This window comes from Cryptomeria japonica, chromosome 1 (assembly GCF_030272615.1).
Source record: "Cryptomeria japonica chromosome 1, Sugi_1.0, whole genome shotgun sequence".
NCBI lineage: Eukaryota > Viridiplantae > Streptophyta > Pinopsida > Cupressales > Cupressaceae > Cryptomeria > Cryptomeria japonica.
In genome coordinates this window covers 515,876,463-515,900,182 of record NC_081405.1, presented here as the reverse complement: position 1 = coordinate 515,900,182, position 23,720 = coordinate 515,876,463, and positions in this window count along the sequence as shown.

Sequence of the window (23,720 nt, the reverse complement as noted above, 5' to 3'; positions counted from 1 at the left end):
ACAAGCTTGCCAACGATATAAAGTTTTCGAAAAACGAAGTTCGGATGCTCATTCTATGGCTCCCGGAGTGCAAAAAAGAGACCCCACTTTGATTGGAAAAAAATAGTCAAATAACAAAATTGGAAAAAATTACCAACATGACGAGGTCCGGCTCGGAACCAGCGTTCCAACACCTATTCATTTTTGAAAAAACGACTCCGTATGCCCAAGATATGGCCAAAAGAAAAAATAACCCCTCTTTTTGGGCATAAAAAGGGTAAAAAAAAAATAATTTTTTTTTTTGACAAAAATTTTCTGACGCATTTGCAGGTACAGTCGTACGGATTTTTGTGTCTCGTAAAGCGTGCCAATGAAAAAATCATGGCCCAAATGCACTTGTCACTGAAATAGGTCGAATTATATATTAAAATAAATGGAAACGCCCTTCGGAAGCCAACGGTGAGATCTGTTTTGGCCCAAACTGCTATGATTTTTTAATGATTTTTTTGACGAATTTCTTGAAATTCGTGCCAAAAAAAGGCAAAACCAAAGAAAAAATTTCAGAACCCAAATTTGTCAAAAATTGACAAATTATATATGGAAATGGGGGTTTTGGGGCATTCTGAGCTCAATGGTGAGGTCCGTTTGAGCCCAAAATGATCAAAAACAAAATAGCTACCCCAGATCCAATAAAAAAACTCTGAAAAAACTTGAAACCCTCCTCCAAAAAATCTTCTAAAAAATCAGGAACAAGCAACAACAGATGTAGGCTTTGATACCATGAAGAAGTTGAGGAAATACAACTTCAGAGATCCCAAGAACACCTGCATGCAAATACCTGTCACAAGAGAAGAATGGAGGCACATGAAGCAAAAAAGCATAAATGCTCTAAAGATGAAGATTATCATTCAGAAAGGGAATCAATTTTTGAAAAAGTACAATACAATCCTTATAAAAGGATAATAGCAACCCTAAAGAAACCCTAAAGGGATAATGTGTATTTAATAATTACCTACAATATTTATTAAATGCCTAAGTTTAGCTTAAGCATATAGTTTAATAGACTAATAATTAAATAAATAATTATTAGCTAATATAAGATAATTCTAATAGGATTTGCATTTCATTTATTCTAACATGGTATCAAAGCACCAGATCTAAAGATTCTTGTTCGCTTTTGTTATTTATATTATTTGTATATACAAAAAATCATTCATCTTGGGTTAATTTGGAGTGCACAATTAGTTTGAGAATGCTCAAGAAAGTCAGAATCGCCTTTTATTTCATTGAAATCGGATACATGGAGTCCATTTGCAAGGGTTCGAAGTTCAAGCGTTTTCTTTGTTCCAGAGGGTACTAAAAAATTGGAGCATTTTGGGCCCAAACGGACCTCGCCATTGGTTTCAAAAGGCCTTTCAGATGAATTTTGATATATAATTTTCCTATATTGGGTGATGGGGACCTCTAAGGCAAATTTTTTATTATTTATGGATCACACAATCCGTACCTTACGACCCTGTCAAAAAAATAAAAGACCCATTTTTTATTTTATTTTATTTTATTTTTTACTTCTAGTTCTCTCTTTCATCCTGATGATGGATCATGGAGTGTGATCCGAAATGTTGATTCAAAAACTCACACACAATCAATTCTAGAAGTTTGCTCACAGATGAATAAAAAAATTTAACGTCAATGGTTTACACCGCTAGCAGTTTAGGCTAAATGGTTACATCTGGGCAGTCGCTCACAATTGCGGCTAGCCCAGCCACTAGCGGCTTTCAAAGCCACCCTCACCACCTACTGAGCCGCTATTGCAGAGTTGCCATAGAGCTCCGCTCTACCAGCCACTGGCCCACCTCGACTACCATGCCGCCCTTCTGGCACCCACCTCCATTTTCCAACGCCCACCACCCATTTTTTGTCAGCTTGAAATTTTTTTCTGGCAGCGGATTTTTTTTTCAGGCAACAGAGAATATTCACAAAATATTTTGTTGACGTCAGCAGTATGGATGGCTTGCATGGCCCCTTTGGACCCTCTTTGTGCTCTAAAAGAGGGGGTTGGTTTTTTCATTTTTTCTCTCTAACTTGAGCACGTGGAGGTGAAATTGGACAAACAATATATCGTTGGAAATCTCTTTCTGAGCTCGATCCAAAGGTGGAGGTATTGTTTTCTGATTTTCTTATGTTGCGGGCTTATTTTCCAGTTGAAGTGAGAAGTTGTTGTTTGCACTTCCAGGGGCATATCTTGTGCATCTAAACTCCGTTTTTCACAAACGAGATATTGTCGGAAAGATGATTGCGAGATCTATCCAGATCTTAGGTCTTTTTTTGCAAATCATTTATTAGACTACTATCTCTTCCTTCTGAAGTCAAAAGTGTTTTTTCTGGTCTTATTTTGTCTTCCTGTGATCCGAGCTCCATCTTTCTTGTCTCAGATCTGGCCTTTTTCTAGCATCATGGATAGAAGAATTCAAATTCGGTGTACCTGTCATACTCTCCCTTGTTAGCATTATGTTTTGGGGGGGGGGGGTTCTATTATTGGTGCTAATGCTTCCTTGGTTTCGCATTGGAGGTTCTATGTATTTAATACTTGTTCCTATGTACTAAGAAGATGTAGTGGCTAGTTACCCATGCATTTTGGTGAAATGGAATACTTACCATATGGACACTCTTATATTCCTATTTTTGGAGGTTCTTATTTAAACATCATAGCATTCATTCTACAACAGTGTTTGTGGCTTCTTCGTGCTTCAATGTTTCTTCATGCTCGTCTTGTGTTTCTCTTTTGGAGAGGAGTTTTGTTTCTGCTGGGTTTTCTCCTTTTCTTCGTTTCTAAGTAACTTGCATGTTTTTCATGGGTACCTCATCAAGCTTTAGGTTGAGACCCATCTTGCATTCATTTTTGCATGCATTTTTCCTATATCTTTTTTGCCTCTCTCCCTAGTTGTGCATTCAAGGGGGTGTTGGAGTAAATAATTCATACATTAATTATTCACTTAATTGTATTAATTCACTAAATAATCTATGCCTTAATCAGTAATTAATTATTGGCATTTATTATTTAGTTAATTAATTAATATTTATCTCCATGTATAATACAAACTAGGAAAAGCAAACTATGTTTAGATTTTGAGAGTTTCATGCATGTAATTAGTCTATTATGCTATTTGTGCATACATGATTGATTCATGCATTATGTTTTAACTCTCAGTCTATCTTGTAAATTCCACCATTTAGGGTTTCTATCTTTAGAGTTAGATTTCTTTATAAGGATTTTATATCCTTCATTGTAACTCAAGCAACTTCAAAGAAATTCAATCAATTTCATTGTTATTGTCTTCAATTATTTTGTTGTTCAATTCTCTCTTTATGTGTGACAAGTATTCTTGCAAAAGATAACTGGGTTTGTGGGATTCACATTTCACGAATTCTAACAGGTATTACATAAAATTATGTGACTAAAACCATGAGATTATAAAACCATTGAACCCACATTTAATATTGGGTACTTTATTAATTAACTTTCCCCAATATTAAATAAATATATATTTTATAGCTTACATTCAAATATCCTAATGTTACATACAACACATAAAGTGGCCCCAAGAATGTTAAGTCCTAGCAATGCACACACATATAGGTTCCCCTAGGTGCACCCACAAACATAATAATAAATTAAATTATGTAAACATTATGTAAGGTGTACAACACCCAATTCATAACATTCTCCCATTTGTTGTAAACATTGCATAAGGGGTAGCAAGTAACCTCAAATATGAACAAGAGAAAAAACTCTATAGCCACATATAGCATCAAGAAATCCATGTGTTTCATCAATATACCTATAATAAGAAACAAGGTGACCACCATCTCAAGAAATTATGCTCCTATCCTCCATCATGCCATTGCACAAAGATAAGAAGCCATCCAAAGAGACTTTCCACTATTTGTTATAAAAAAGCACAATTTTTGCCCCAACTAATATCTCAAACACAAACACTCAATCCAAAGGTATCAATATATATTAGTAGTTGTCAAGATACACTATCCATAACTCAAATAGAACCCACAACAAGTGCTAACACATCCAACTATCCATACCTCAAAGGTATACAAACATGGCAAACTCATGCCATAAACATATACAACCCATAAACTGTGATGATAAGCTTCATGTGAAAACTTGTCAAAAAAGAACATACGCATCCAAGAACTCCCATTGCATGGGTATTACAAACCTGAAAATGATCAAGGTATTACCAAATCTTCCAACAACATCACATAGAAGGTACAAGCAATATCATTTAGTACCAAGGAACAACCATAATGATATGCAAAACTTGTGAACTAATAACCTAACAATACAAATCTCACCACAAGTCTCCAAATCTCTCCCATGTTCTCAACACCCAACAAAAAAAAAGAGATAAAGAATTCTCCATTTCTTCACCCAAAGTATAAGTGAAAATACTTGAACACAAACTTGTGATTACGATAACTAAAACCAAACCTCAAAACCAATGTCATGTGGAACAAAACATCTAGGAAGATAACTAAGACCAAAGAGATAAACTACAAATCATAAGAAAGTAGCATGTCTTTCTACATACACCTTGAAATGCATAACTATGTCAATTATGATCTCCTTCACAACACCCCAAAGGAAGAATCCATAACAACACTCAACTCATTCAATCTCATAGGTCAAACACAACATATGTCTCATGTAATCAGCAAGGATGTAATCCTCTCAAACCAAGAAGATTGTAATGCCCCACCAAGTAACCCTAGAGGATATGAGAAAAATACACATAAAATACATGGAAATGTTTTTTTTTTAATTAATTAACTGTGAACTACATAACATATACAAGAATAATGCTCAAACATCAAGATTGGGTCAAATTGTCATTAACCAACAATGCACATGTAGAAGACTAAACACTTGAAACTTACAGAAAACAAGGGGAAATATTTGCAAAACCCTATTAAAAGGTCAATAAGGTGAGTAGGGTCACACAAGGCCATCCCTAAAGTTGCAAGATTTGATTTGCAAAATCGTATGTCCTAGGTGTCACCGATGAGCTCTATCAAAACCCTAATCACACTTAGACACCACTGACACCATAAAAAAATCACTCTAAACCAACTCAAGACACCTCTGAGGGTTATCAAATGACATTAACTTCACAACACAATTGAAACAGAGTCAAACAAACACTCCATAAAATCCCTCTCGACTGAATGACAAGACACAGGCTCCTAGACTAGACACGCATGCCTAGAATGGACACCTGCATGTCCTAAGTATATTATTGTAATGTGCCATATTCCTCTACATTTTATAATATTTTAAACACATGCTATTGTCCCTAGAATGTGCTAGTATCCTCTACTCTGAAAGACATGCACTAAAATCCTTTAAGACATGCATTTGCCCTGACTAGAGAGATTCCTAGTTGAATAGTTTGGACCCTCAAACACCCAAAATCCACTAGTGAAGACAAAAAATTCATATAATAGTCGAATTGATATAATTTGATGAAAAGGTACAAATGCAAGACAAGTGTTAGGTGGAACCTACGAGACTAGTCGAGATTCAAGTGAACTCCAATGTACTCAATCCACCCAAAAATGCCCTAAACCAATACCAAAACACTCAAGGATGCCCGTAGAAACTATAAAACATGTTAGGATGCCTTGGGACACCCTACGAGTTGTCCTAAATCAGCTCAAAATGACTCTGATTTGCTGAAAACCACCCTAGAATAAGCAATGAGACAATCTACACTACGAGATGACCATATCAACCTACTAAACTTTAAAAAACACATCTATGTTAATTTTAGAGCACCAATTGAAGTGTTCCTATGATAATAACATCATACATTAGGAAATTCTAAAGTTACAAATCCATAGTTCTTGCCTGATCCTAAAACTAGTGTATGTAAATCTAGTCTAATCCATATCAATTATGTTTCAATTAAATCAACCTCCACTTGGAGTGTTCAAGATACATACCACCAATTCTTATAGTACTTATTTTAATATACTTTGAATTACAATTGTGTGTGCTAAATTGTGACCTATTTGTAATCCCTTATAAAGTTAACCACTAACCCTAGATCTAAAAACTAATCCAAAAACAATAAATAAAGAACTATCATACAATATAAATGAAACATAAAACAACTAAGAGCATACCCTTACATCCATAAAAGACATGTCTCCATTGTTCCCCTATCATACATGATCTTGTTTCTAATGGTGTTTTCTCTCAGATTTATTTTGCACTTGCACAAGAGCTCATAGAGGAAAGGATGTGGTTGTGATGATGTAAAGCTATGAGTGTGACGATGTATGCTCAAGATAGATTTTGGAAAAGTATAGGTATTCTCAAGCTATATATGATGTAGAATGAGAGGAGGAAGCCTCTTTTATAGAGATCATCCAAAAATGGAGGGTTTCGATTAAGAGGTGAAATTGTGAATTGCCTGGATCACATAGATGAAAGAAAATCAATGAGATTTTTGGGTAGGTAAAGATGAAGGGAGGAGATTAAGAGGTGGAAAGATAAAAGATACAAGTGAATAAGATTAATAGGTTAGTTTGAAACGAAAGATATAATTATGCAATGGATTGACTTTGGAGAAAGCACAAAGTGAATGAAGAGCATTTTGACACTTGTCACATGCCTACAAATTTATTTTATGATCCATGTGAACAAGTTGGAGGGCTAGGATTAGAAAGAAAAAGATAATGAATTAATTAAATAAATCAAAATATTTATTTAATTGATTGAGGGTGTATGCACTAAAAATTGGCCTAGAGAGAATTAATAAAAAATGAGATTTAATTAATAAGCCTTTAATTCTTCTAATTATAAATAAATTTAAAAAATTATTTGTATAGTTCACTTTTACTTTATTCTTCCTATCATAATTCATTTCCTCCATTTCCTAATTAAATAAACAAATTCAATTAATTTATTTTATTTAATTATCCCTTTCTAATTAACTTGAATTTTTAAATTCAAATTGTCACATGACTCCTAATCCTAAACCACCTAACCTAACCCCCTTCTACTCTAACCTACCATCTAACCTTGGATTTAACTAACCATATCCCCTCCATCTTCCTTATCCTAACCTCCTATGGAGTGTCCCTTTTCTCTTGAAGACACATGGCATCCTTGCCACATGTCCTTCCCCTTCTTGCCACTTGCCCTCTTGTTGGAATTTGTTGGAGATTCTTTGCCACTTGTCCTTCCAAGGTTGACAAGTGTCCTGTCTCCCAACCTCCTCTCTAACTTCTTCATCTCCAACCATCCATCTCTCCAAGCTAAATATTGACCTTTGAATCCTGCCACCTCAACTCTTGCCTTGGAAAATCTATAAATATCCTCAATTCGCATTCATGGACCTCTCCTACATCTTTTAGCTTGCATTCTTAACTTGAGATCTTGCATCCATTTAGCATAGTAATTTTCATTAGCATTTATCATAGTTCAATTGAGCATATCATAAAAAATCATGTAGGTCATAGGAACATATTGTAGCTACTCATTCTACAGGTTGTCATCTTGGAGGTCTATGCTACTGAGAGCCACATCAATAGACCCACAAGGTCCTTGGAGATAGAGGACAATGGAATGTCATTGGTTAGTATTTCTTTGTTTTGTTTATTAATCAGTTTCCTCAATAATGTCTCATTGATGTGTGTTTTATAATTGATTCAAATATTTTTACACACATAGGGAATTATGGTAAAATAATTAAATAAATAATAAATATTTATTTAATTTTGTTAGGACAATTTTAGGTGTCTACGGTGCTTTGAAATAATAGGAGAATAAGAAGTAACATGTGTTGAGGAAGATGGAAGAGTACTTCGGGTTCATCACGATCCAAGTCTATTGGTCCCCAAAGGTGGTTCATAACACCACCCAACCATGTGGAACTCTTAGGTCCACCCCACCCTTCTCGTGGAGATAGTCACACAATCCAATAATCATACAAACATACAAGGGGATAATAGGCTCACACACACACCATACATGGTGCATACATGACACACAATAACATACAAAACTGCAAAGCAACATCAATAAGAAGGATGATATCAAGTCATGAATTCACATAGGATTACTACTTAAACTACACAAGGGTTGGATATTATAGACCACAAAATAGGAATGTCATTGCATAGCTTGAAGTGATGGCTCATGTGGAACCAATTAGTCCTTTTGTGAAATTGAGGAGACTCAATCATGTTAGACCAATGCCCCGTACATGGCCAATCCTTCCCAACACATCCTTAGTCTATAAAATCATTAAAGGAACACAAATGGTACCCTTAATTATCTTATTAGTGTGTTTCCCTAGTGTTTTGATTATGTTATTACTTGAATTATTGAACTCTCCAATAAGTTATCTTGGCGATCACTTCAGGCCCTAGCGCCCATTGAGAGCCACTCCCCAATTCTGACTCTAATACCCACACCCTAATCTCATCTCATTCCAACAAATGAGGAATCAAATGCAAATCAATGTTAAATCTCAATGATAAGTCTCCATTGAGTTCACCAAAACAATGCAACAATACCCCTATTCACAATGCTTATTTGGCTTTTAAATCATGTAATTAGATCCGATTTGGTCCCAATTCAAAATTTACATATATAATATCAACATTCCCCAATAGATTATCATCTTACAACCATGAAAAATTATTTTTAAACAAATATAAATTTGGTCCTAAAAACTAGTCATGAGGCCATCCACTATTGATCAACGTCAAAAAGATTGAATATTAAAACACATAAAACAAAAACATAAGAATACCCTTTTGGTTCTTATCAACTTGAGACAACAACACAAAAATACCCTCAGTTTGACATTTCAACCACTCTAAAGAAATTTGGGGAACATGACCCCATGTAAAACCATAATTTTCAAAATTTCAATTAGACAAATAATATAATAATCCAAATGAAAATATTTGAATTGGAAGAATTATTTAATTCATTCAACAAACCATTTGAAGCAAACTAAAAACAATTTAATTGAAAATCAAGGGAGAAAAATTGAGTTCCTACCTCAAATTTGCTCAAATATTCAAATTGAAAATGCAAACCACAAACACTGGGAGAGGATGAATCCTTTGGACAACTAGTAGAATTCACCAAGACAAATATTTTGAGCCACTACCCACAAAAATCCTCCAAGACAAACTCCTATGATCAACAATCTAGATTTCAAAAGTAGGGTTTAAGAGCACAAGAATGAGGCAATAGACAAAGTGTTGAAAAGGAACTCCTATTTCATAATATCAACTCACTTTTTGGAGAGTAAAAATAATATAAAAATCAATTAAAACTTAAATGCCAAATAAATCTCCAAATGAGCCCTATAAACAAATCATGCAATTCTCACAAGATCAAATACAAATAAGGCACATTTCACCATTAAATATTAAATCACTACAATAATATTAAAATTACCATTAATATATTTATTAAAATGGTGACAATTTATAAACGACTGACTATACGTAAACAATCGTTGCGGGTCTTACACAATTATGCTTTAGGGTAATTGAACATTCCCAAAATGATAAGTAGGGTGTATAAACACATTTAATTAGGAAAATTGCCCAATTAGGAATGATGGCTAGAGCTGAGTGACATAAATGGATAGCATGCTATCTTTTTTAACCATTGTTGGGGAAATGGGAATGCTCATACCTATGGAGCTAGATGGAGTCAATGCCCTATACCTGCATCAACCAAAACATAACAAATACCTATACATACATACATGAATATACACACACATATACATAGAGAGAATATATGTGTGTGTGGCATTCAGTAGAGTATGTGTGTGTGTGTGTGTGTAATGTATGGCTTAAGAAGAAGTGTGTGAGTGACAAAGTTGTGGACAAGAGAGTAGTAGCAGTATGAGAGCAGTATACAGTGTGAGTAGTGGAATATGATATATGAGTGAAGGTGTGTGAAGAAGAGTCAAAGTGCAAACAGTGTTGCAGTAATCCCTTACTAGATCTACTGCAAGTAGTAGGATTAACAGAGTGCAGCTACTGTGGTGCACTAATCCCTTACCAGATCTGCTGCAAGCAATTTTGGATAGTTTGGAAAGATCCTTTACCAAATTTGTTGTGAGTTGATATCTGATATTATCTTGGAACTGACCTCATGCATTAGGAGATGCAATTTTCCTTAGTTCATTTTATTCTATTTTAGTGAGCATTCTGATAGTGAGTCGCTTTGTAATCTAGCAGTGAGCCATCCACCAGTGAGTAACCCATTTTGTAAACACCATATAACTAGTTATATTATCTCGAGAGTTAACCCTCTCCATGGTTATTCCCATTTGGGTTTTCCACATACAAAAATCTGGTGTTTTGATTTTGTCATTATGTTGTTTACTTATTCTACATTTGTTGATTTATGTTGATGAGATTAATTGCTAAGGTTAATATAACAATAAAAGTTTTATAAGTGTGGGAATATTGATTCACCCCCCCTCTCAGTATTCTGGTCCATTCAACCATTCAACAATTGGTATTAGAGCTTGGCCCCTTGTCAGATAGCTTAACCACTTGACAGAGATCCTTGTTGGTTGAATCATGGCACCAATGAGTATGACTGAAGAATATCATCTAGATGAAGAATTGAAGACAACTCTTGAAGATTTGGAAAGTGTGGAATTAGAGAATGAAGAGTTGAAAGAGAATGTAAAGGTAGCTAATGAATGTGTGCAAAAGATGAGAGAACAAATTTGGAAGTTCAAGTTGAGGCATAAGGAAGTTAATAATCAATTGAAGCAGGCGAATGAAATAGTCAAAGATCCAATGATGAAAATTGAGGAAAAGAACAAGATAGAAGAAACTATGAAAGATTCAATTAAGCTGAAGATTGAAGAATGTGAGAAGTTGGAACAAGAAGTAAAGAAGTTGAAGGCAAAAACTAAAGTTCTTGAAAGTAGCAAGCTACTGGAAGACTTGATTAACATGTAGAAAGCTCATTTAGATAAGACTAGACTAGGATTTCAGCCCGATGAATGTTCAAATCAAAATGACAAAAACAAAGGCAAGGAAGTTAAGGTTGAAGCAAAAATGAAACCTGAAGATGCAAGCAAAACCCAAAATCAAAGAAGACCATCAATTCGTCAACCGAATGCATAAAGGTACCCATTATTTACTGGTTATTGTTTTCAATGCAATAAATTTGGTCATAAGGCTGCAGATTGTAAAAGCATTCAATGTTACAATTACAAGAAGTTTGGTCATAAAGCGAATTACTGTAAGAATCATGTTATGATTCATAATCATAATCCAGTTGGAATGAATAGGGTGAATAGAATTTTCATGGATATTATCATATATGCAATGGTTATGGTCACAAATCTAATCAATACATATCTGGAACACATTCAACAAATCCAGTGTAGAGGAACATCAATTGTTACAAGTGCAAGCAATCTAGACATTATGCTAATTAGTGTAGAAATGAAGTCGGTGTGGAGAAACCTACAAAGAAGAATGTGATGAAGACTAGTGAATCAAAGAAAAAGGAAATCATGGTATGGAGAAAGAAGGAGGTGAACAATGAAAGCAATCTTGATGTACTGGAATCTGGTGCATGCACCTCTTCCTTCGGTAATTGAGCTTATTGCTTTAGCTCAGGGGGAGTTATCAAGGAAAATCTCTTGGTCCCCTCTTCTGAACTTTAGTTCATGTCATGGGTCTGGCATGACTGTGTTTAAGATGGAATGTGGTAATTCAATGAATATGTTGATGTCATTGACAAGATACTTTTTGGCTATAAAACCCTAGAAGGAATTGGCAAGATAAATTTGGGAATTTAAGATCATTTTCTACATTGTACAAAGAAAAGAGTTTAGGGAGTGGAGCAATAGTTAAAGAGAGAAGAGTAGAGAATCAGAGAAAAAGTTCATATCATGAAATCGAAGATGGTCATTGGAGAATCGAGAAACAGAGGATTTCAAACTTTGGCAAAGGTACGGTTAGATGAATTTGACATTAAAAAGATTAGAAAATTTGAGAGCAGTTTAAGTGAAGCATAATTGCAGAAGGTTAAGGAGCTAGGGCATAAAGGATTGGATTTGTGAAGTGAATTGCCTTAGTTTGACAATGAGGATGTGATCAGATTAACTTTAAGTCAAGTGTAGACTGATTGTATCATGTTGGATAAACCCTATCCAATTTCCAAGGATATTATTTTAGGTATTATTGGTATGTGTGACAAAGGTAGTGTACTGGTTAAGAAGATTGTAAAGAATAAAGAGGTTGAAACCCTGACAGGTGTGATGGGAGATCAGAGAGCACTATTGATCAACAAAATCATCAATCCCACGGTGAGGTATGTTGTGTATGATATATCTTACAATATTTATTTCAAGAATAAGGAAGGTTCTACTTTGGCTATTGTTGTGTATGTTGCGCACATGATTGAGATGCAGTATTCGATTTGTGTAAATTGTTAAAGAATCGGTTGTTAGAGAACATTATAATGACAAAATATCAAGGCTACCCCTTCTAGTTTGGATTGTTGCTTGTATGTTTGACAATGTATTTTCTAGGATCTTTACTGATGAAGGAAAATGTGTTATGGGAATCTCAAGTCTTGGTTGCTAGATAGATCTATTGGTATCCAAATGGTTTAGAAAAGAGAGAAGAAGCTTGTGATGTTTACTTTAAGTCATTTCTGGATATGTGGTGTATTGGTTCGATAAACCCTACTACCAGTTCGACTAAGGAGGGTCTGACCTACATAAAGAGGAAGCTAAAGGAGATTATGTCCTCTGGTTTTCCGAAACCTGAAAAGATAACATGCAGGATATGTTGGAGAAATGTGATGATGCAATTAGACACCTAACTTTGGTTAATTAATTTAATCAAATTTAAATCCTTTCCTTCTAATTAATTCCCTATCCCATTCCTACTAATTAATTAATTCCTAATTAATTCATTCCCCAACCCATTTTCTCATAATTAATTAACCTAGTTAATTAATTCCCTTTTTTCCATCCCATTTGATTAATTACCTTTAATTAATTAAATATCCCTTTTCCCAAAACCACCATGGATTAATTAATTTAATTAATTAATTAGACTCAAATCCTATTTGAGCACATGGCTCCTACATTTTAACCACTTTCTTCCAAGCCTCCCCCCAATCCTATCCTAACCAACCCTATCCTATCCTAGGCATCCTATCCTAACCAGCTTTATCATATCCCTTCTAACCTCCCACACATGTGTGCACATTCTAACCAATTTTCCCCATTTTGAGGAAAATATCCGATTTTGGGTGGCCTTGCCCAAAATAGACATGTGTCCCAAGGACACGCATCTCTCCCTCCATTTTTGGGTGTCTTTGCCCAGAATGGACATGTGTCCTCATCCCTCTCTTTCGTAGTTGAGACACGTGTCCCTTTTTGGAGGACAAGTGTCTCCTCTTCACCTCCCCTTCCCTTCCTCATCTCTCCTATTTAATCCCCCTCATTTTAGACCAAATGATCCACCTTTTTTTTAATATACCGTCATAATGCCCAATTTCATCCACTTTTCACTCAATGCATCATTACTCTGCCAAAATAATCACTCATACTCACACATCCGTTTTTCATCTTGTATACACCTAAAAATGCTCTAAAGATAATTAATTAAATAAGCAATTATTTAATTAATCCCCCTTCCCAATTTAATTGAATCCATTAGAAATTTGATTAAATTCTCCCATTCATCTACTTATTAATAAATCTAAGGATTTATTTAATAGGTTCATTTCAATAGTCCCCTTTCATTAATTAATCCCCCCCCCCATTTAATTCATTTCTTCTAATCCCCTAATTAATAAAAACAAATCAATTTATGAGTTTGTTGAAAGTTAATTAGTCTTTTCCTATTATTTGAATTTTTAAATACAAATTCCCCACATGCCTCCTAACCTAACCTATTCCACCTAATCCTGGGTTTAACTAACCCTATCCTATCTTTCACATCCTAAACTCCTTATCCTAACCTCCTATGGGGTGGATATTCTCCCCTTGAGACACATGGCACTTATGCCACATGTCTCCTTTGGACATTTGCCCTCTTATGAGCAAGGCTCCTTGACACTTGTCACCACAGAGACGACAAGTGTCCCTCCCTCCAACCTCTTCTTCAACCTCCTCCAATTTCACCCTTGATATCTTCAGACTCAATCTTGACCATTGATTCCCACCATCTCACCCCTGGCCTTGGAAATCTTATAAATATCCCCCATTTTGGGGCACAAAGGATCCCATCTCATATCATTTTAGGCATTGTTAATATAGGCATATCCATTCTAGCATATCATTTAAGCATTGTTATTATAGGCAACTGCATCTTAGATCTAGTTTAATTTGATCATATTCTAGCATAATTGTTGAATCATATAGAATAATCAATCTCTATTCTAGCTTAATTTCATCATCATCATCATAGCTTAATCATGCATATCATTAGCTTAATTAGCCTCTTGGATCAATCTAGCATAATCAATCTCATCTAGCTTGCATATCATATCATTTTAAATCCTTTGTCTAGGTGTAGTCAAGTCACTAGGATTGCTTATCCAGATCTGAGAGAAAATCCACACTCACATCTCTTAGGAGGTGATAGGTCGCTTTGTCATGGTTTATCTTTCGTTTGACTTTAATTTGTTAACCATGCTTGTAATGATCTATTGAGTGTTTGTGTTGTAGCTGCAGGTACCGTACTTCACACACATGACTCTCATTATCACTTGCATCTACAATCATGGATCACAAATTAGACATTCATTGACGTCATGAGCACACATCCAATCACGAAATAATAAAATCAAAGCAAGGATATTGGTTTGCATTGCTTGTCATTTTTATTTTTGCTTTGGTTTTATCATTTCGATCTTGAAGTGTTGAGTTTAATGGCTTGTTTTGGTTAATTAGTTTATCTTTTTATCCTTTAGGTTAACACGCACATTTTCCCTCATACATTTCTGGCACGCCCGGTGGGATCCACTTCACGGGTCATTTTAACATTTTTTTGTTGTTTGAGTGTGTTTTTGACAGATTTTGAGCACTTGCTGGCAAAAAAGTGGAATTACACTCAGATTTTTGCCACAACAGACGTCTATTTTCTCAATCCTGAGATTTCACGAACTAGCGAGAACGCACTTTGAAACAACGAGAACACAAGCTGAAACTGTAAGAACGCTACCTAAAATAGTGGGTTCGCATTCCCGTAGCTGGACGAAAGGTATATATCTCCATTTTAAGTTTCAGGATTTTTGTAAATGTTTTTTGGCTTTTTTTTGCACAGTGGCGAGTTCACTACCTGAAGTAGTAGGAATGCGTGATCCAGTGGGAATACTCCCTGAACTAGCAGGAATGCGACCTAAACCAGTGGGAACGCACCCTGAAATAATGAGAATGCAACATAAACCAACAAGTTTGTGTTTTAGCTATTTTTCATAAAATTTACATTTATGTCTAATTAAAACTTACAAGTTAAGTTGTAGTTTGAAATAGCGGATTTGCATTATGAAACGACAGGATCGCTCTTATCATTTACATAATTTTTCAGAATATTGTTATCCTACTAATCTGCTAACTTGTATGTTGGATGACTAAATTTTTTGCAAGTTTGCACTCTAAAACAACGGGAATGTGAAACAACGAGAACACATGAAATAGCGGGAACGCGACTTGAAACAACACGTTTGCACTGTGAAACCACGGGTTTGCATTATCATTTTCATGATTTTTCAGAATGCTCTTTTCAGACTAATATGTTAACTTGTGTATTTTTGGATGAGATTTTTCTAATGTTTGTGCAACAAATCGAGCGATAAGAAGACCCCATACTTTGAAAATATTAACAATTGGTTGCAGGACCGTTAAAGAGGGGTTTCGTGAAAACAATATTTCCTTTATTGCTTTCATTTTGCATTTGTGTCTTTTGTTTAATCTAGGCACACTTCAATTCAACTAAGTAAATGGACATGTTGTGTATTTTGAGTAATTAGGCACACTTCAATTCAAGTAAAAGAAATGAACCCCATGGCTTTATTGATTAGCACACTTGTGCGCATGTAGAGTGGTCCTACTGCTAACACACACTATCCTCTCCCTCTGGCTCTCGTTGTCATAGGTGCAAGAGAAAAGTGTTAGTGACACTCATTTTTTCTTTTTAGTAGTGAATCACATCTTGGGGGCCTCATCACCTCAATAGAGTGTTTCAATATAGGGGCACGTTGGGGATAGCATCTCTCCCAACATGACCTTGAGCTATGTTTTTTGAGCTCTATACAAATACCTGGTCAAATAGATGAAGTCTTGAGTGAATTCATCGTATGTGGAGGCCTTCTCTACACCGATAATCTCAATTAAAGTCTTAAGTGGCTTGCTTCGAGAATTCGTTGTTGGACTGGACCTATCAGAAAATTACTATGATCCAATTGTTCTTTAGTATCCAAAAATCATTCTATGTGTTAACTCAAGTGTTGTGATACACGCTTACCGAAGAAACTCCTCATGTACCCCCCAATTTAAGATAGAAAATTCACTGGGAAGTGATTACTTAGGAATTCAAAGCTTGGCATGCCTGAGAAGTGTGTGCTAAGGTCGGAGCTAGTGCTGCCAAGCTTCTATCTATCTGGTTGGATGTGGTATTTTATGGTTAGGATATTTAACACATACTATCATTTGACTATCCATAGGGATATACTTGACTGATTTTATCTTTTTTATGGTCATATCTTCATGCTTGTTATGTTTGGTGTCAAGTCTTTTGTCAAAATATTAGCCTAGTAGGTTCGTGGTCTAGGATAGTGGGTTTGCAGTCGTATTCTAGTAGGAATGCTGTCAATTTTGAGCCAAGAGTGATACACTTAGCGCAGTCACTGTCACTCTATCAACCAATGGGTTTGCATTTTAATCCCGCGGGTTTTCTCGAAGCAGCGGGTTTGCACCCTGAACTAGCGGGTTTGTTCTTTATGGTGTTTATCACTCTATTCCAGCGAGTTTGTACCTTGAAACAATGGGTTTGCACCCTGAAACGACGGGTTTGTTGTTTATAGTGTTTGTCACCTTTTTCCAGGGGTTTGCACCCTGAAACAACGATCTTGCATTTTTGGTGTTGTTATTTTGTCCAAACATTTTTCAATCTTGCCTATCTTGTTCTAGTAGGTTTGCACCCTCGTCCTAGTGTGTTTTCTTCGTCTTGTCCTCTTTGGTTAGTTCAGTCTTTTATGCTATCAATTTTTTGGTTCATTGATTTACAATCTTATGTTTCCCCAACAGTTAGAGTCTACCTTTGGTGATCCCAATCTTAGACGTCATTGTGTTGTCATTATGTTGTCTGCATTGCATTAGACATTTCTTGATCTTTCAGCAGTTATGACTTATCTTTCGTAGTCTTGTCCTTAGAGGTCACAGTGTTATTGTTATGTTGTTTGCATTATCTTAGAAACTATTTGATCTACCAGCTTTCAGGATCTATCTTTTTGTGATCTTGGTCTTTCGATGTTGTTATGTTGTCGATATGTTGTCCACATTGTAGTAGAAATCTTTAGATTATTAGTAATTGATAGCTTTATCCGTGTGTTTCTCTGGTCCTAGATGTCATTGGTCTAGGCGTTATGTTGTCCATGATTCTCTAGGTTATAGTTTGATTAGTATCCTTTGGTTCTTGGCTTCGTGTAGCATCGGTCATTGTGTCCCTTTTGCATCCAGATGCTATTGATTTTTCAGTTAGATCGCCTTTTGTTTCATATCTACTAGCATCAGAATTATTGTCCATCGTCATTTCCTTCTTCGTAAGTCAAAGGTTGAACATAAAATATCCAAAATTAAACATCAAAATTCATCCTCTTTCCAACTTCTTCAAAGTTAGTCCCCATCTCATCTTAGTCTTTGGTCTATCATCCATTACCATATTTTATCTCTCCAACTCATCAACTAATCATCATGTCGTAATTCTATTATGATGAGTCTAGTCGCCCTTCATTTTATCCCACTTCACCCTATGTCGATGATGACGAGGGTATAGTTGATCAACCTGATGACACATATATCCAAGTAATCTCTCAATCCTACTATGATGAATATGGTCATTCCTCCTTTTCTTCCACTCCACCCTATGTCGATGGTGATGAGGGCATGGTTGATCAACCTAATGAGACAAATTTCTAAGTCACATCACAATCCTATCTCAATTCTCCATCCAATTCTAATCTTCCATCCTATCTCAATTTTCCTTCTTGTTCTAATCTTCCATCTTATCTAAATTCTCCATCCATTTCTAATCTCCCATTTTATCTCACTTCTCCATCCAATTCTAATCTCCCATCTTATCTCACTTCTCCATCCAGTTTTAATCCCCCATCTCATCTCACTTCTCCATCCAATTCTAATTTTCCATCCTATCTCAATTCTCCATCCGGTTCTAATCTTCCATCTTATCTAAATTCTCCATCTAGTTTTCTTCATCCAGTTCTAATCTCCCATCTTATCTCACTTCTCCATCCAGTTCTAATATTCCATCTTATCTAAATTCTCCATCTGATTCTAATTTTTCATCCTATCTCAACCCTTAATCTAATCATAATCTACCATCATTTGTCATACAAGCTATGAATAGGGCATGAATTATACAATGCCATTATCATTTGTGCCCCCACTTGTCCAATGAATGCCATAAGTGGTCAGTCAAGTAGCATCACAACCTACTGTTATGCAACCGTGATTCAGTTATCTACAGGCACTGTCTTCACACATCATTGTGATGAACATTCATGAACAAACATGTATCACTAGTCGCAATCCTTCATCTCACCTCAATCCTCCACCATCCACTTCCTCCTACCTCAATCCACCATCCACTGCATCTTGTCTTAATCTACCAACTTCCCTTCCAACTCCCACATCTATCATTCCTCTCTCACTTCATAACACTATCAAAAACCTTTCATCCATTAAGATTGTCTGCCCATAATCCCCATCACCTACTCCTACCGTCATCCAAACTCCAATTGAAGAACCTCTCATCCTCCCATCCACTTCACCTATCCCAATTGATGAATCTCTCGTCCTTCCATCCACTCCATCTACCCCAGTTGAGGACCTCCCCATCCTTCCATCTGCTCCATCTATCCCAGCTGAAAAATATCTCATCCTTCCATCCATTCCATCTCTCCCAGTTGAGGAACTCCCCATCATTCCATCTGCTCCATCTACCCCAGTTGAGGAACTCCTCATCCTGTTGGTATTTTGGTATGGTTTTGTCATTAATGTCAACACCTACTAAAACTCTAGCACTTTGGAGATCCAGCAACATTCACCGACAAGCAAGTGACTTTTGCACAGTCACCGGTATATGGTACACTGGCAGGATATAATGATCATCGGCACTTGGAATGGTGTGGAAAACACTTGGTAATATCAAAAGCATCGTTTTGACATCTTGTCTTGGAGAATTGGTTATTGGTATATTCATATTTGCATATTTTCTATTACCGACAAATAGGTCCAGGGTATACACCGACAGATTTATCTTTTCCAGATCAGCATGGCACGCTTTGTGTTAGGGTTTCAAGCAGATCCGAAGCAAATATGAACTAACAATTATATGCAAATTTAAATACAAAAGATAAAGAAATAAAATAGGACACAAATAACACAGAGATTTAACATGGTTCACCCAGAATGGGTTACGTCCACCATACATAGTCGTCCAATCTTTCTTATTATCCAGCAAAAATAGTACATCAACCTTACAATGCCTTAAGCATCCTAGCCACTTATAACATGCATTTTTAGGGCAAAAACAAAGTCGGCCTTTTTAGGGTTTTATTATTGTAGACACCCAAAAATGGTCAACGCTTGCGAAGTCATACTTTAACAATTGCGCATTGCCTCATTTTAGGTTTTTGTGTCGCATTAACATTTCTCCTATGTCACGCACTTGGTCTTTATCATTTACGAACATCGAGTCATTCTTCTATATTCTTCAATCATCTCGTCCTCAAATTTGGTCTTGTCGACAACATTATCCAGTCATGATTTTGATTGATTTTATCTTGTTGCATCAATGTGCGTGCTTATTTGTCATCATTTTGGACATCGTCAATCCTAATTAGGGTTTTGTCCTCTTATCAATCTTATCAATTTTATCATCAATCTTATCATTTTGGACATCGTCAATCCTAATTAGGGTTTTGTCCTCTTTTCAATCTTGTCATCATGCGATCGATTTGTCATCGATCGTTGTCATTGTTTGATCTTGTCATTTTGCGATCAATTTGTCATTGATCGTGGTCATTTTCAATCTTGTCGTCTTGCAATCTATTCTGTCATCGATTCTTGTCCTCTTGTCGATTTTGTCATTTGGCGATCTATTTTGCTATCGATCATTGTCTGTCTTAATTATGTCAATTTGGATCAATTTGTCATTGTTCCTTGTCAATTGGTGCATTTTATCAGTCAAATCATTTATCACATTGGTCATTTATCAATCCAAAATCAAATCATGATCAAGTCAATTATCTTTCATCAAGACCTAATTTATCTCTTTAGGGTTTCGTGATTTAATCATTTAACCTTGTTTGTTATTTCTCCCGCTAGGATTAATAATTTATTTATTAAACCTAAGTCTTCTCATTACAATTAAATGTTCATTTAATTGGCTAATTATTCCTCTTTGTGAATTAATTAATAAATGAAAGATTATTAATTAATTTACCTAATTTCTAATTTTCTTCAATTACCTAATTTCTAATTCCTCCTATTTTCTAATTTTTCTAATTTCTTAATTCTTAATTTCAAATTCCTCCTATTTCTCTCCTAAATTTATGGAAATGACATAGAAATTTGTCATAGAATTTGTCATAAATTGTCATAAATTCTTGACATAGAAATTTGTCATAGAATTTTTCATAAATTGTCATAAATTTTTGTCATAGAATTTGTCATAAATTGTCATAAATCCTTGCATAGCAATTTGTCATAAACATGTCATAATTTTGCTATTCTTGATTTGAATTTCCATTCGAATCACTGTCATGCTAATCTTGTCTTTTCTCCAATTTATCTATAAATTGGATGATTTTCTTCAATCAAATCCCTTGATTCTTAATCCCTAATTATGCTATTGAATTTATGCTTCTAGTACTCTTGATCAATCATCAATATCCATCTTGCTTTCAATTGTGTGTGTGCACTTGTATGTGAGATCCACAATCCAACCATTTGAAGAGGAAAGAAGAACAATGGAGCCGCATGAAGGAGCGTTCAAGTCATGTCTATAGTTTGCATAATCTTTCATTTTTTGAATGCTTTTTATCTCATGTCTCTATTGAATGTGTCTTAGGATAGATTCATTGCAAATTATGCATTTGTGATTGAGCTAATAATGATTAATGTTTTTACTTGCATGTGATGATTCCTATTTCCTATGCTACATTAATTGGTGAACCCGACGTGAACACTAACCATCTAACCCCTTTATGGTGTTTTTGAGTGCTTTCAAGTTGATTTGCAGGCCAAAAACCCAAAAACAGGGTCGTGCAGGGTTTTCTGGAGACTTCTGCGCCTGTGTGAGACATTCTGCACCTGTGTAAGGCACACAATTGCATTTTTTATGAGTTTTGCACCTATGTTAGTTCATTCTGCGCTTGTGTAAAAAAAAAAAAACCTGCACTTGTGTAAGGTAACCTGCGCCTGTGTTATGACTTCTGTGCCTGTGTCATGACTTCTGCACCTGTGTAAAGTCCAGAACAGAGGTAAAAATGCAGTGTTTTACTTGAAAATTGTCTTGATTTTGCATTCTGTTTTCTGTGCTTTAGATTTTGGTACTAATTATCTATGCAGGATATTGGCATACGCATGACAAAGACAATAAATCAAACTACTAACATGTGTTATGCAGAATCGATAGTCAAAGACAACAAATCAAACCTCTAACTTTGGTTTTGCAGGTTGCCTTGGAGAAACAACCAAACTTTGTGTTTGTAATTTTTAATTAGGCACCTAGTGATTTCTAAATAGGTTGGAATGAACATGTTTTTGCTTTGATTGTTGAGTGTGACATTGGAGTAGGAGAGTATGCTCTCATCCTTTTTAGGGTGATCAGAAATCTAGATCTTCGATACCATGCTCGTGTCTTTGATTGAGTATCTCCTTTAGAGGGCCTGCCTTCCCGACCACTTTGCTTTTGCAAGCAAGTGATAATCGTGAGAAGGGAACGACCCAAAGTGAGTACGGCTAGAATTCCTTGGCATTCTAACTCACTATAAACAAATACCTGATGAGCGAAAGCTTTGAAGGAAGTGTTACGTGGGAATTGTAGTTACTTGGGAAGTGATGACCCTTGGACTCTTTCTCATATCAACATCTAAGTAGGGCCTCAAGGTCTAAATCGTGCTTGTGCGACTACATTTGTTTGGTATCTTGGTGGGCTTAATGTCTCAATCATGCTTGCGTGACATCAAGGAGTAACACTTAACAGAAATCCTGACTAAACACCTTGTTTTTAGAGGCCAAAAAACCCTTCTAGTTGCTTGAGAAGGACAAGTTTGGATACTTGGAAGAGATACTAAGTTCGCCATGGGGAGATTTCCATGGGGACTGATGCTTGGCTGCCCTGAGAAGTGAGTGCCATGGAGGGGAGCCCGTGGGGTCAAGCATCTATGTATTCTCCTTGAATCCCATAACGAGTCTACCTCTCAAGTACCTATTGTCCTTGCCTACCATAAGAAATGTGGGAATGAGCATGATTGTCTTGAGTCTATGTTAAAATATCTTGTCTTCTTTGTTTGTCAAAAGTTGAATTGCATCTCATTTCAAAAACAAGGCCAATTGATTAAAAACAAAGTTAAACACAAGAGACATTCATCCAACAAAGGTTCAACAAGATTCAGAAAACATCTTCAAACATGGTTATCAAACATTGTTCAAAATCTTGTCTTAACATTCATGTCACTTACATTTAGGTTCATCCTAGGTTGCATTTTGCAAAGTTCATTGTCAAGTACCAAGGTTAAGTTTCATCTAGGTCATACTCCTTTGCATATCAATAAGGGTCATCCATTTTGCATGTGTCCTCTTGCATTAAAGTCATACCATTGTCATACATTCATATTTGCATACCCTAAGTCTCTTCATTAAGCTTAAGTCATTATCATATCATAGCAATTGTCCCTTTGCATATAGTGTCAAAACTAGGTCTTGTCATACTTGAGTAATCCAAATCTTTGATAAACCCTAAGTCATTGTTAAGAAGTCTAGACCTTATCAAACCTTTTCTCTTTATGTCATCAATGTCATTTCGTCAAACCTAGCTTAGTATCCAAGCATATAGGGGAGACATTGTCATCTTGTCCTTTTGTCACTTGGTCCTTTTGTCCTTTGAGGTCTAGACATCATTTCAATTTCCCAAGGGTCTCTCTTTTAGATTTGCATTCAAAAGTTTGTCAGAATCTTCAAAACAACCAAAAACATAGATTGCATTTTCATCTATCTAGTTTGCATTTAGTTGCATACCATACATTATCCTTGAAAAATTCCAAAAATATTGCATTTGCATAGTGACATGTCTATTGAAACAAGGTTCCAAGCACCAATGATGCAACAAAGTTTGACATATCAACTGACAATGCAATCACAATTCTATCCAACCCAACAACAAAG